Source organism: Ambystoma mexicanum, chromosome 3p, assembly GCF_040938575.1.
Source record: "Ambystoma mexicanum isolate Mex_15411 chromosome 3p, UKY_AmexF1_1, whole genome shotgun sequence".
Taxonomy (NCBI): Eukaryota; Metazoa; Chordata; class Amphibia; order Caudata; family Ambystomatidae; genus Ambystoma; species Ambystoma mexicanum.
In genome coordinates, this window is record NC_090925.1 from 201758741 (window position 1) to 201773820 (window position 15080).

Genomic DNA, 15080 nt, shown 5'->3' on the forward strand with positions numbered 1-15080 from the left:
GCAGCTTCCTGTAGCTCTGGCAGACCTCCAGTTTCTCGCTATTCACTGGAGGTCTCGCCCAGACCGTGGGTTTCCCTGCATTCACTTACGGTCCGTTTTAGGCAGCCAATATTATGGGGTTCTGGGAAGGGCTTCTTGTGTTTATTTACTTTCTGGCTTTCTATGGTTGCCCTGTTTCGCTCCAGGACCCTTGTCTAGGTATGCCTCATTCAGCATATGCTGCGTGGATGTTTTCGAATAAAAATGCAACTTTTCACACTACTGAGAAACAATGGAAGAGGAAGAAAGACTAAGAATAATGTAAAGAGCGAACAACCATAATCCTCATTTCAAACATTATACAATTAACAAAGACAACTTACACTTTAAACTAAAATATTATACAATGTGGATAACCAAGCTGGGGCCACCGCTTGAGCTTCACCGAACAGATCTTCAAATCCGCTTGCAGGAGTCTTGAGGTAGTGTGTGTTGCATCCTTTATGCGGCTTGTAGAGTTGACCCAATTTTGGTATCCCTGTGAGCTTGGGTGTTGGCAGTGTTCTGCAGCTGTGGGCATGGCGCTGCCTCAGCAGGAGCGTGGTTCTGCTCAGTTCGGGCAGTCTCATGTTTGGAGTTTGCACTTCGCGAATGCTGTGCAGTTCTGGCTAGCCTGTTTCCTGGCAGAGCTTTACTGGCTGCTCTGGGGATTAGTTACTTTCTCATACCGGTGCGAATGGGGTTTGTTCTGGGATTTTCTGGAAATCTGAGTCCATTTGTGGAAAGGAGCTGCAAGGCGTGAACAGTCTTGGGTGGACCTGTGGGTTCCCATTCCTTGTACTGTCTGGGGAGGCACATCAGGTAGCAGTTGTACCATCCGAGTGCCTGGCGGTCCATACTAAAATGGGAGTTCATTCAGCTTACTACAGGAGGGGGGTTATACTAAGGCCATCCTAGTAGCTTCAGCACAAAGGTTTTTCTCGAAGACTCTTCTTCACTGCCCAGTCTGTGGAGGAAAAGGAACAGGAGGTTTGGAGGGGAGAGTAAGGTAAAGAAGGGACTGCCGGTTTGGGGACTAGGGTAAATATGAGAAACGCGGATTCAAGCAGAGGTGGCAGGTTGAAGGGAATTGTGCAATATTTGTAGAAAGGGGTAAATGTAGTAATGACTTATCCAGGTCTGTTTAACACTGTCCTTCAAGTATTAGGCGTTTGCCAGGGACTGATTATATGCCCAGGTACTGTCACCAGTGATGGCCAGTTAATACCACTACGGCAATGCCAGTTTTTTCCCCCAGGCCTTCACAAAAGCCACAATTTTTGGCATTTCCGGTGCTTGTTTGTATTGGTAGCAAGTTCAGTGCTGGTGTAGTAATGTTTCTTCTTCGAATATTGGTGCTTTGTTTTGTGAGGTAGTCTGGCACACTTCAGTAAATGCGGGTTGCATAGGCGATTCTTGAAAGAATCCGGTAGATGGCCTGCACTGTGTGAAAAGGAAAGGTTGTAGAAGCACTTTTACTATTGCAATAACTTGGGTTCCATTGTGAGTTGTACATTAATATGCATTGCTTATTTTTTGTTTAGATGGTTTAGGGCTGTGAGCCTTTTCCAAACACCATGGTAGGTGTTTCAGGTGTGCGCGACTATCCTTTCAGTTTTGTCTTGGCCTTCATCTTTTACCTTAATCGCATAAGGTAGTTGAGGGTGGTGCTGGAGTTTCCATCGTGTCGTTTTGGATGATTTGTTATCTTGGTAGTAATAGGTGAGTACATAACGTTTTGGTTCCTATAGATGTTGGAAAGGAGTGGTGAGAGACTTGATCGCCATAGTAATGGGTTTTAACTGAAAGGGGGAGCAAGGTGATTTTTCTTTTATGAAGGATCTGTTCGAATTGTAGCATTGTGGAGGCCACTTTCTATACTGTGGTTCATGTTGAAGGCAGAGCTATCTGAGTAATAGTGCTGTGGTAATGTCCACTCTGATTTTTCCATTTGTACCAAATGGAAACTAATTCTGATTCTGACTCCTCATAGTTTTGAAACAAACGTGTGAGTGATCTAGTGAGTTAATGGGCATTGCATGCTACAAGAATGTGCGTATATCACAAATTGTGGCTGGGTAAGGTGGTGGTGTCCGCTGGGTCTCCAGCTGTGGCTTTGGTTCAATTCCTGTTTTGAGAGCAGTTGGTTAAATTGGACCGTAGAAAGCTGGTGTTTCCTTGTGTATCTTTGTGGATGTGTGTGGTGGGAGAGGGCAGATAGTCTATCGTAGAGATTTGTTGAGAAGGTCTGGTTCAGATATTTGTTTAATCGTCTCTATTGATGGGGGGGGGGTTGTTGCTTGCTTTTCTGTTCCTTATTGCAGCATTGATGGGTTGCTTTATCTGTTTTCTTCTGGAATGTTTGGTGATAGGGTCTCATGGTTTTTGGGTAGCTGAAGGTAATTTGCTGCAGGAAGCAGTGTTTCTCATATCGATGATTTGCTAAAGTTACCTCTGGAAGTTTTTCTTTCTGGCTTAGTAACGTTTCTTTGCTTCAAGGATTTTTGCTTAGTATCTCCAAGAACCTTAAGAATAAACCTTTGAGTGCACGGTTATGCATGCTGGCCAAAGGAATCTGGTATCTTGCATGTAATTCCAACCCTTAGTATCTGCACCCGGGGGCATGGTGGGTGGAATCTTTTTCCTGAGATGGGAATTCAAACGGGTTGTCTGGCTCATAGGCAGCTGCTGATCTCTCCCAGAAAACATTAAAGCAGTGGATGGGCTTATTGGGTTTATAGATGGGCACCTTTTTATACTTGTCTTTAAAGAAACATTTTCTGAAAGGAAAATACTAATTTTACAGACCCAAGCCCTTCCCAATCCCCCAGTTTTACCACCCGTGGTGACCTGTCCCATTCCACATGCGATTTTTTTTAGGATGTGCCTTCTTTGCAGGGAACCAGCACTGAGCAGCTAAATAAGATGGGTGTAGGTTCTGTGCGGTGTCTTGGGTCTGCTTACTGGCCGGTCATGCAGGACTCTACCTCAGTGCGCCAATATGCAGCGGTGTTAATTTTCCCCTAGTAACTTAAGGTGAAACCCCAAGTTATTTCAAATATGCGAATAACAAGGGGTGGGTCCTGGGAGGCCGTATGCCAGATTTTAGTCTTGGTTATGAGAGACTTACTCAGTCTTTAGCTCACCATCTTTCACATTGGAGAAATATCCAAAACAGATCATTCTTTGTCCTTCCCTGGGGCAATCCAGCACCAAAATGCTAGGCAAGTACAAACAGCAACCCCAGACAAGTGTTTCGGTCTGGTTTGACCTCATCAGAGTAATGGATACCTGTATAGGTGGTTACAGAAGAATGATTAGCTCTGGCGTGCTGGATTCAACCGCTTAGCCTTTTGAGGGCAATCAAATGAATACCATGTGTTTAGATGCTACTGGGGAGGCCTTGCTGTGTAATCTCACATCTGGTGTTCCTGATGCTGGGTCAAACATACCGTGGCATAAAGTGTCTGCATTGGTGAATATTTGTCATACACAGTAGTACCATGAGGCCCATTGTTCATAAACCTTTTTCAAATGGTGCATTCAACCATGAGTTGATGCACTGAGCAGCTGGTTGCTGTCACATTGCAATGGCCTCCAACTGCCCACATTTTCTCAGAACATGCCCACAACAGCAGTTGGATGGTCTGAACCTGAGCTGAAAGAATTGCAAAGAGAAGGTGCCTAACTGGTCTTGATGCACGGGCAGAGTAATTGCTTGTGCCTCATTCAGCCTTTTGCTCTGCAGTGAGGGCTTCCTGAAAAGCAGTGGCACTTTGGCTGAGGGGCAGTGGTGTTCTGTGAGGGTGTTCAGTCCTTCCGAATATGGGGTTTACAGTAGGGCTGGCTATGGAGTTTCCCCTCTGGATTTAGGGAGTATCAACAGGTGGACCTTAAGCTCTGTGGTGCCCAGTGTGAAATAACTACTACTCTGTAGCAACCCAGTACAAGACTCCAAAACCCAGGAATAGCAATTCATTATCCTAAATATGCAAAATAGAGTACACACCCCTGTTGAAATACAAAGTGCAGATCATGGATTAGAAGGCACTCTGGGTACTGTAGCAGTGGTGAAGAGCAGGATGTTGCAGTAATGTCACTGGATATACCCTTGTGAAAAGGATGGTCACGAGGATCCAATAACTACAGGCGAGGGGACTGGAGGGGGTGCAGGATGGGACGGGGGTGTGTGGGACGAGGGGTGGAACTGGACAGACTGGACAATCCCTATAAACAATACTCTGGGGCCATGTCTAACTCTGTGCTGCTATTCCCACATATTTCCAGATTACAGTGCATACCCAAAACATGTGCATCAAGTCTGCTCCTTTCCCATACACATCTTGGGCAGGCCTGGTCACCTTTTCCCACTAAATGACGGCCTTTGTGGGATCATATGCTCTATGCGTAACATACAATTGGGTGAGCTTCAACCCTGGTATTCCTTTTTTTTTTTTGGATATAAAGTAGCGCCCTCTTCATCTGTGAAAGCTCTACCTATGTGCCTCCCACTTACTGCACACCTTCAGTTTTGTTGCACCCAGTCTACCTAAAAACCTAAACAATGCAACCTAGAGACCATGTATACCCCTTCAGACACTTCCTACAGGGTATCTAATTGGCTTCCACTTCATCCTACAAGCCCAGCCATCTTCTCCCAATTCTCCTGACCATACCTAGATATAATAAACTGACCCATGTGAATGCTGTATTCACGGACCAGGGTCTGGAAGGCTATTTTGTCAATTCTCACTAAATCCCAGACAATTGCCACTCCTTTGTCTTGCCAATATCTCCTATACTGTCCCATTGCTCCATAATAACCACTGCCATGGTATGGTCTACCCATGAAGTTCTGTGCCAAATATATCTACCCAGCTGCAATAGCTGAGGGTCTCACTAAACCAAGCTCCTTCACCCACAGTAACTCCCGAGAATTATCGCCTCAGCAACCAGATGTCCTAGCCAGCGCACCACAAATTGCAACTGCCCTTCTAAATGGTAGCACTGAAGGTGGGGCACTTTCATCCAACCTGCAACATGATCCCTTTGCAGAGTGCTCAGGGCAATTCTGTTCTTCCTCCCACAGGATTTCTCTAGTCGGCGCATGCAGGCTGCAGATAAGACACGTTGGTGAAACAATACAAGAGGCGAGGGAGTAGGACTATCTTCTCGCCCTGCCCCGCCAATGGGCAGTTTCTTTGAAAACCTCGGAGCTGGCCATGCCATCCATAGTGTTCAGCGTTTTGTTCCTATGCAAGGCCACTGGGTCATGCCACACATTAATATCTAAGTAGTGGAAGGTATTCGTCTTCCACCGGAGGCCCAAACGTAGCAATTGCTGCTCAACTGAGGCCCCTTTGCCCCACAAGCGTAAACACAGGACTTCTCCCTGGAAAACTGATCAATGACATCTAACAAATTTGGTAAGTTGTCTGGCCTGCTTACATACAGCAGCAGGTCGTCTGCGTACAGGGTGATTAGGTGTATCACCCCGTCTAATGCTATTCTTGCTTCTGTAGACTCTTTCTAAGGAACACTGCCAGTGGCTCTAATGCACAGCATCAGCAACAATGGACAGCCTTGCTTGGTACCCTTCTGCACATCCCTTGCTTCAGAAATCTGTCTTCACAGGGGTGCCATGTAGATCAGCTTCACCCACTGCAAAAAAGCTTTAACAATTCCAAAATGTGCCGAGCAGCCAGTCCCAGCGGACCGAATCAAAGGCCTTGACTGTGCCCAATGAGGTGGTTTTCCGTCACTTTACATGATACAGCCTCCAAGTTCCGCGGTGTTGTGATCTGGCACATACCCAGTTTGGTCTGTGTGCACTAGATCCTCTTTAGCCCGTTTGCCAGGACTCCATCAGGATTTTGCAGTATTTATTCACTATTGAGAGGGGCCTGTATGATCGGCAACAATGGAGGTTTACCTGGTTTAAGGATAGGTATGATAGTTGCTTCCCTTAAGCTGCTGGGCAGTACTCCCAGCTCATATGCCTCTCTGGGCACTGGTATTACCACATATGCTTTGTAAAACTCCCCTGGGAGTCTGTCTGGTCACAGGGTCTTGGAAGTCTGAAGCTCTCTTATCACTTCACTTATTTCATCTAGTGTCAATGGAGCGTCTACCTGGTCCTGCCCTAGTTTTGGCAAGTTTATTTAGTGCCATGCTTCATCTTTGTCCCTCTCTGCTACTTCGTCAGTGTATAGGGATTTATTGAATCCAGAAATATCCCATCATGGGTCCCAGCTATGTTCCTGTGTGCATCAGCAATGGCATTGATCACATCTCTTGGTTCTTTGTTCCTACATGGCCACGCCAACAGTTGCCCAGCTTTATCCCCGCCGCATGTCATATTTGAGTATATTTTGCAGAAGGTGTCAGCCTTTCCCATTCTCCCATACATTTTTGCCTCTATTCCACCAGCTTCATTGATTTCCCATGTGTTCCTTCCTCGGCACGCTCTGCTCCTGCTATCTCATTTTCAATGTCGTCCAGGGCCATCCAGTATTTGTCATGAGGCCTCCCATTTTCCCCTTCGCCGTTCCCCTGCATGACCACTTTAACTGTGTCCCATACCGTTCTCATCTTTGCTACACTATCTGTATTAATGTTGAAGTACTCCTCCATAAGGTTCCTCAAGAACTACTTTTCTTGCCAGACTTCTGCCCTCTGGTGCCAGGTAGGTATCTGGGGGCCTCTGGGCTGTGCCCTGCCATGTTACTATTAACAGGGCATTGTATTCTATATGCACACAGTTGCCCAACAGTTCCCTCCCTGTGAACATGTAATTTATCTGTGTACTGTGTGGGTGCCTCACGGTGAGTCGCCTTGCTCTTCCCTGTGCCTCATGTCTGGCAGTAGGAGGGCTTTGGCTGGCGGTGTCTGTTTCCATCATCCCATCTGTCGAGTACAGGGTTAAGGGTACAGTTCTACCCCCCGCCCCCCAAAAAAAACATGCCACCCTTATGCATAGACAACCTTGAGTATAGTGATCTTAAGAGCACAGCATCATGATTCAGAGCATATGTAGTTGAAACTTCACTTCCCACAGTCCATGTAGAGAAACCATTCTCATTTTTTAAACTCCACCAGCTGGAAGGGGGCTGTTGGTGTGGTCCAACGAGGACCCCTCTTATATGCCGAGAAAGGTGAGCCATATAGCTTGCTTCCCCTCCTCCCCCCTGTTTCCCAGCCAGTGTGGCCTGCCTATCTGCTGTTGGATGCGTTTCCTGTAACCTTGGTATTTGGATGCCCTTTTGATCAAATGAGAATGAATTTGCAATCTCTTCACATTTGTCTCTTAGGTTCCAGGTGGTTATGCTAACGCCCCTAGGTTTTGTTACAGCTGATCACGTTTGGGCCTTCTGATTCCCATTGCCCCATCAATCTGGCTAATGGCACTCCGTGCTTTAGTCACCCCTCTGAACTGGGGCCATGTTGCTCTCCAATGGTTAGCATAGCACCCTTCTCTACATGCCACCCCATCATGTTGGCCAAATTCTCGGTTATGCATTTCCCACCTAATTACCAATGTTCATGGTTCTTCCTAATTCCCCATGTTCATGGGTCCACTTGTCAAATAAAATAACATTGCCCTCCTCCCTCACCCCCAACCGCTTCAAAAACAACCCAAAAACGTTGAAAACAATGGCCCAGCAGTAATGTTCCTGCTCAGACCCAGCAGCTTCTCTCGCTCCTGTGTCTACTCCATCGGGCAACGTGTGGCAGCTTGATGTCTTGACGTTTAAACTGGGGTGTGCAGCCACTGCAAAGGCAGCCATCTTGTGGGTACCTGGCTGTTTTGGCATCCTGGTTCCACGTGTCCCTGCATTACTGCTCAATGTTTCTTGTGCTCAGTCTATTGCATGCTGTGCTTGGTACCATAGTGCATTATTCTTTTATACAGGAGTTGGTTATCGCCTGTGTATCCATCCAGGATTGCGCTTCCCCTGTGCTGTTGAAGTGCAATCTCCCGTTCTACAATAGCTTCAGTTTAGCAGGGTAAATCCACATGCAAGTTCTCTTCTCAACCGTTCTTTAGTTGGGCCAAACATTGCCCCTTGTCTCTGGCAATACATCCTGATTACACTGCTCTGGTCCAATTTTGAGGATCCTCTTGTGATGTGTCCCTCCGTCCCCCTTAAAGCCAGAACCCTTGCCCTGTCATTATAGGTCAAGAGTTTAGGCTATTTGTCTTGAGGAAGGAGTGGATCTTGGGGAGGAGGGTGCCCAGTGGTGGCCTCTTTGTCAGCGATCTGTGTGCCCTTTCAACTGTAAATCCCAGAGTTAACGAGCCTGGGCCCACCTCCTGCAACAGCATATTCTTGACAATTCCGTAGGGTGTCTCCCTTTTGAAGAGTCAGCGTATCCTAACATTGTTCCCATGGGCCTCCCTTCTGCATCTTCTGGGCGGGTTTGCCAGAGCCATCGCCTTGTCTGTTGGGTCTGCCAGTTGGCTCTGAGCGCTGGCTTGTGTTTGCTGTGTTATCCTGTACTTGCTGTTCCCAGAAGATCCGTACATCCCGTTGGCGCAAACGTCCACGATGACTGTCGCTTTTTTTTGTACTCCAGTGCAGTTTTCAATGCTGCTATAGCCACCAAAATGGGACAGTCTTGTGTAGTCACCTGTGGTGCTGTGGCAGCCCCTGCCTATTCACCCTGCTGTCTCAAGTTGCCATCTTCTTTCTGTGTGCAGGACTCATGACGTTTTGTCTGTCCTTCCCCTGCTATCGGAAAGCAATGTTCGTGCCAGGCCAACGTGTCTGTGAGTCAACACTCCCTAGTGTCTGCCAGGAGTGTGCAACTCTTCCCAACCTTCTGCTTGTCCCGCCTAGGTCTCTGCACTGACAGGCAATCGCCTGGTGTACTCTGCATGCTGGCAGTGGGCTTCTCTTGTACACCTCAATTGTGCATTGACATTGGCTGACACAGCTGCACTGTCCTTGCGCCTATTAACTACCTCTGTGCACCGCTGGTGTCCCTACCCACCTTACACTGCACACAGCCGGCACTCCTGCCGTTTTGCTTCTGTAATGCGTGCCGAAGCAGGTGCAGTTGGTGGCCGTGGTGCCCCCCCCCCCCCAGTAGGTCAGTAGTTTCTGCTGGCTCACGTGGCAGGCACAACGTCAGTGGTAGGCCAACCAATGCTTGCTGTTAGTCAGATAGTGAGGTGTATTGGAGCGGACCCTGCAACCCAACAAAGGCTTCCTCTAGACTTGTGGCTTCTGGCCCTGGGTTCGTGGCAAATTCAGACCTGTTATCTCCACATGTCCTCACAGCCTCCAATCCAGTGGGCTCCAGTGCCCCTTCCAGCTTCTGCTGTTGTGCCAGGGGCCTCGCAGTGACCTATATCCCCAAGGCCCATATTGCCTCTGTGCAATGTCAGCATCTGGGCACAGCTGCAGGGTGCACCCACACGGGGACTCCCACTGCCCCCAAAGAAGCTTCTCCCTGCAGCGATATGGTTTCCCAGTCTCCCGAGGTGGCACTAGTGAGCAAATGGTTGCTACCGCCCCACTTGGGTCATGTCCTGGTACGCCGTGATGTTTGGGCGCTCAAGGGATGGTCCTCTCGGCAGCTGCGCCCCTCACCCCTCTCACTTATTCCTTTCGTCCGCACATGCAGCGGGCTCTCACTGCACCGGTCGATGCACATTTCTGTCTCCCTTGTCACTGTCTCAGCCTGCGGATGTACCGGTGCCCCTTCTGCTCTGTTAGCTGCGAAGCCCACCAGCTCCTCTGCAATCGCTGGGCTGTCTCATGCAGGTCACTGTTCCGACTCTCAAAGCTCTGCAGTGTTGCGGTTGCCATTTTGAAGACTCTGGTGCCAGGGACAGGCGCTGCGTTCCAACGGTCCAGCTTTGTCCGCCTAGAACCCGACCTTGTCAGACCCCGACCCCCCCCCCACCCTCCTCCCCGGTGGGCGTTTTTGGACAGTACCAGGTACTATAGATTATCTTACAGGAAGGATCTTGCGGGAGCTGTATGGATGTGCTGCCTCACTGCATGGCTGTTGGCCACGCCCCATTGTGTATTTAAAATAGTTCTTGTAAGTTCCTTCATGCGACCAACCCCTGCCCAGTGTGAATGGTTTTAGCCTTGACCGTGTTTTTTTTTTGGCTTTACTTCCAGCAAAGCTGTGGGCCAGATCAACAGAATTATGACGGCATGTTGCATTTTGTTAATTCCCCCTCTGCCTTGTCATACACGAGTGTGCAGATGTATTCCCTGTGGGCCACTTTAGACATGGGGAGAGACCCAAGCATGTTGGTAGCTGAATAGTTTGGGCATTCAGTGACATGGGTACTTTTGCGTATTGGTCCAAGAGTTCAGATCCTTCTGCCCCCAGCAACCAACCCTGCAATGTGCCTATATGTGCCTTTTTAAAAAATAATTTCACAATACAACCAAAGTAGTAAGAACGTACCTATAATATCCTTATTCCTTTCAGAAATAATCAATGAATACACCAACACAACTGAAGAATCCCATGATACAAGCTTTATACCATGACTGCAATATAATGCAGTCTCCCCTAATACACATTGTCCTCTGACATAATACCAACCGAACACACAACGTTGACACAACAACGAAAAAGAAGGAAAGAAAAGAAATGCACATACACCCCTCCCCAACCAGAATTCCGCCAACTAAACTATTGTACACGCAAGTGATTAAATACCCACCATAGGCTATTAAAGGTTACCAGAGTTCTAAGCTATCATCTTTATTTCGCTTCTGAAACACAACCTTCGTCAGACAACCCTTGCACATCACTCACCCAACTCTCCACTTGTTTTTTTCCTGGTTTTCCATTTGTTTGCAGCCACTAATGGCACCATCAATCCATTGACTATATTTACTGCTTAGCAATCTTACACTGTCCTCTATTGGCTAGTAACAGGACTTGCAAAGGCATCCTAGGAAAGTTCTTTGACAGTACTGTGTCCATTACATTCTCAACCTAGAGCAATCCCAACATGTATAGAGTACCCTGCTGCCTTTTTTTTAAATACCATCTAATGGGACTCGGCCCAGTGAGGTAGTCTGACTAATAGTAATGCTTAACATGGCCAGGCCATAAGGTTATGTTGGTGCTTCAAGCTTGTATTTGGAATTGCTGTGACAATACATGCGCTTGAGTTCATCCTGTCATTGAGGGCAATATATGCCAGTGTCTGTAGTATTTACACTAACAGAGCTGTGTACTTGTGGAGTGATTGCTTGTACATAAATCAGTACCATTTTGTTTGTTCTACCTCGTAAACTCTAGTTTTTACTGTGCAGATTGGGTTTAAATTGCAGTGCTTTGTGTAGTTTTGTTTGCTCTGGCATATTTTCATGCGCAGGCTGGTCTAATGTGCTGGTTAACGTCCTTCTCCTGAGGCTCTGCCCAGTTGCCATTGGATGGGGGTGGCTGTGGGCTTGTGTGACTGCCTGGATACCTGGGTACATGCAGAGGGTAGTGTGGTGGATGCTCTATTTGAAGGTGAGCTGGCAGTGCAGGTGTGATCTGGGGGATGCTGAACCTGGCCAACCTCACCAACACATTGTTGCTTCTGGGGCTGCTCTAGCTCATCTGTCTGATGCCCCTGCCACTGGACTCTGCAGTTGGGGCACCCTTGCCACAATTCTCAACGTTGAACGTTGCAGTTGGGTGCAGCAGCGTTCATCTGGGGGTGCTGTTGAGGCTTACAGCTGTGCCTGGATCACCTGGTGGGCTGGTGAGCTCTAGGCTTTGTAGTGTCTGACCCCTGGAGGGCGTCGAGGTGCTTGGGTGGGCCAGAGGCCTGCAATCCGGTGCAGAACTGGGCTCTTTTGGTAAGCGTTCGGCTATTCTGAGGACCGTGGCAGGTGGTTGGTCTTATTGACACACATCTAGGCTCTGCATGGGCCGTTTGTGCATGCATGGCTAAATGCGAATAACTGCTTATTGGGGCCACTCTCTGCAGCCCAAGACCCTGAGTATTGCCACAAAGATTTAGGGTATGAATGTTGAACTTGGCGTATACTGCTTTGCTGAGGGTTTTTTCTTGTGCAGAGGGGATCAGTCTCTTTTTATAGTGGAGAATTGAAAATCTGTGTGGACTGTTTTCAGAAAATCCTCAAATGTGTCGGCCCAAAAGGGTGACTTTGAAGCTAGAGAAGCAGTCTCTGAGAGAATGGCTTAATGCTTGCGATGAATAAATCGGACTGTCCAGCACCAGCTCCAATCTGACCTAGAAACACTGCGCAAAATGCCTTGCGTCCACCTACATGTGGGGACCTTTCTTGCAGAGAGAACCTGTGGCTAAAATTCCTCAAAGAATATTTCAAGGGTGTCGGCCTGGCAGGATTGTTGAGAGCTTCTCAAGGAGGGCCTCCCAACTGAACAGTTGGACCCGTTGGAGATTGAGGGGGGGCCTACAAGGTAAACACCATCGACCTCACCAGTGGAGGAAGGTATCTGGCTACATTCATACACCACAAAAGGCAACATCTTGGCTGCAATTAGGGATGGGGACCTGTTCAACTACTGCTGGCAAATCTATTAAAAAATAATGGATGTTTAAATTGATTGCGTATAAACTGATGCAAGACCAGATTCCCTGCAGGTGAGACTCTCATTTTGAGTGAATCAAGAGGGAAATCAGATCTTCATGCCTCAAAGGATTTCTGCTGCTGGTATCACACTGATGCAAGACTATGAAACTGAGGGATGAGTGAATCTGCGCCGGAAGGCAGGCTGCCCCTGAAAAACGGTCCGCGTGAGCAGGAGAAGGCAACGCAATAGGCCTGTAGAGCAGAAAGCCTGAAGGTGTCCTAATGATTGTTGTGAGGGCTTTCTGTTTCAGGTTTACCTATAGGGGATGGAGAGAATTGGGAGGGGGAGTCTCCAGCCTTTCATTGACGTTAGTTTGTGCTGGAAGAGTTGCCTTGTTGGGGGAAGGAGAAGCCATAGACTCATGTTTGAGTGGCCTTTTCAAATGAACCTACAGTCTGGGGGGTGGACTGGGAATTGGGCGTGGTGGCAATTGCCCCCCAGAATGGCTGGTATGTTGTATCTCAGGTTAGCTACAGCATGTAGCAAAAGAAATCATTATAATCCTTCAGAATCCAGGTTACCGCAAAGGACATTAGTTTTTCAAGGGCTTCTCTGAAGATGGAGTGAGACACTCTGGGCCGCCCCCACACCTGGGCCTTCAGAGTAAATGCGTAAGAGGGAGAAGGCTATTTCATCTAGTGGCAATGTATGCTTTCAAATGACTGGTTCTGTTACCCTCGATGGTAGTAGTGGCACCACTGCTGCCCATGCACTATTGGTCTCCTTAGCAGCTTATCACGACTCCACCTTGCCAAGCGAGTCCACATCCTGGAGTTCGTCCTTAGTTTCATTCTATAGGAATGCTTCGCTTATGCTTTGGTGAATGTCTTGATCACTGAGTTTGTTACACAAAATAGAATAGCATCCTGAGTAACACCTATGGATGTTACGTTATGGTGCTTATAGACAACAGTTTTTCACTGTATTGATGGGAAATTCGTGCAAAATGGTTCCAATTCTTAGATTTATTTTGTCCACCTCCTCTTACGTGGACATAAAAATAAGCAGAAGGTCTGCCTATAATACTGCTTCTGGTATTCCTATGGAATACTGTTGGTGGTATTATAGACTGTAAAATCTGTGGCATTTGCCAAATAACACTAATTTTACCATTACGTGACCAACAAACCACACGCATACAAATCCACAACCTATTCATATATACAAATACATAATTGCATGAACACCGATACATATACTTTACCCAGTCCGGGGGTGGGCTGGCCCATAGGGAGATTTCCCAGTAGGCCTCTTTTGTGTTGTAACCTATTTTGTTTTAAAATGTTCTCATAGGAAAGGGGTTGGGCTTGCTGAAAATGTGTAATATGGGGCCACTTTGAAAACTATTTCCAGGGCCTTTTGGTTCCCAGTCCAACCTTGACCCAGTGACAAATCCTCTCAACCACACCAGTCGCACAAACCTAACATAAACACACTCGCTCTCCCTTCCTTGAAATCAAATATGATGGGTCACTCTTACTCGCTTTCCCCATCATCAGATCCTTTGCAATTCCCTCTGCTTCCATGAACTGAAATGTGCAGCTGACATTCCAAGAAAGTGCATCTTGGGAGCTCAATAAAAGCCAAGTCTCCTCCGCCGTCTGGATCTGGATTGTCCAAGTGCAGACACGCAATTAGCAGCAACACAACCACGTGCTTATTTTCGTGTCTGGCAGAGGCTGACCAGCAAATCAAGGTGGTTTACCTTTTACATGTGAGCCACGGCAACGGACAAGGAATTGGCGATTGAATGTGGCAAGGGAAGTGGGTGGATGCGGGGGAAGGGGATTGAAGGAATGGTTAAGGGATGCTGCAAAATGGGAATGGAAGTATGAAAGTTAATTGTTAGGTGCATGAAGGGGCATCAAGGCTCTGATGCAAAGGACAGACACTGGAGGCTGATAAATAGGGTAAGTGAGACTGAGGTACACATCTGGAAAGGTAGGTCAGCATATTGGGCGACTGTTGCTGAGATCTATGTCTATGCAACTCATTATTAATCCAGAAGGGACTCTGCTACAGAGTAAATGCATCTTTAATGATGGGTAATGCGGCACGTACATATGCCAGGGTTTGGATTCAGACATCCCATAGAACTTAAATCAAAGTCCTTGACATATCTGATCAAGTTGCTTTCCCTGTGGAAGCTCCAGCTCCAGGTCATTAGGCTGCATGCATCACTTGATGCGTGAATCGCTCACAAAGAGGCATTAGTGGCCCTCTCCATTTTAAAGTGCCAGTGGTAGATGGCCTCACGGTTCACTTACAGATCATTTACTACAGATTAGCTTCAGTCCCTGATTGAGCTCTTTCACTTGCTCCATAAGTTGGGTACTCTATGCCGGAAACCACCCTTGGCTTTACTTCCCAACCGGGCAAGGTCACATACCTGTCCGTGTCATATAATCCCGATCACTGATATAGAGTTAAAACATTTCACCAAAGTTTTAGGCAGGAAGCAGGACATGATC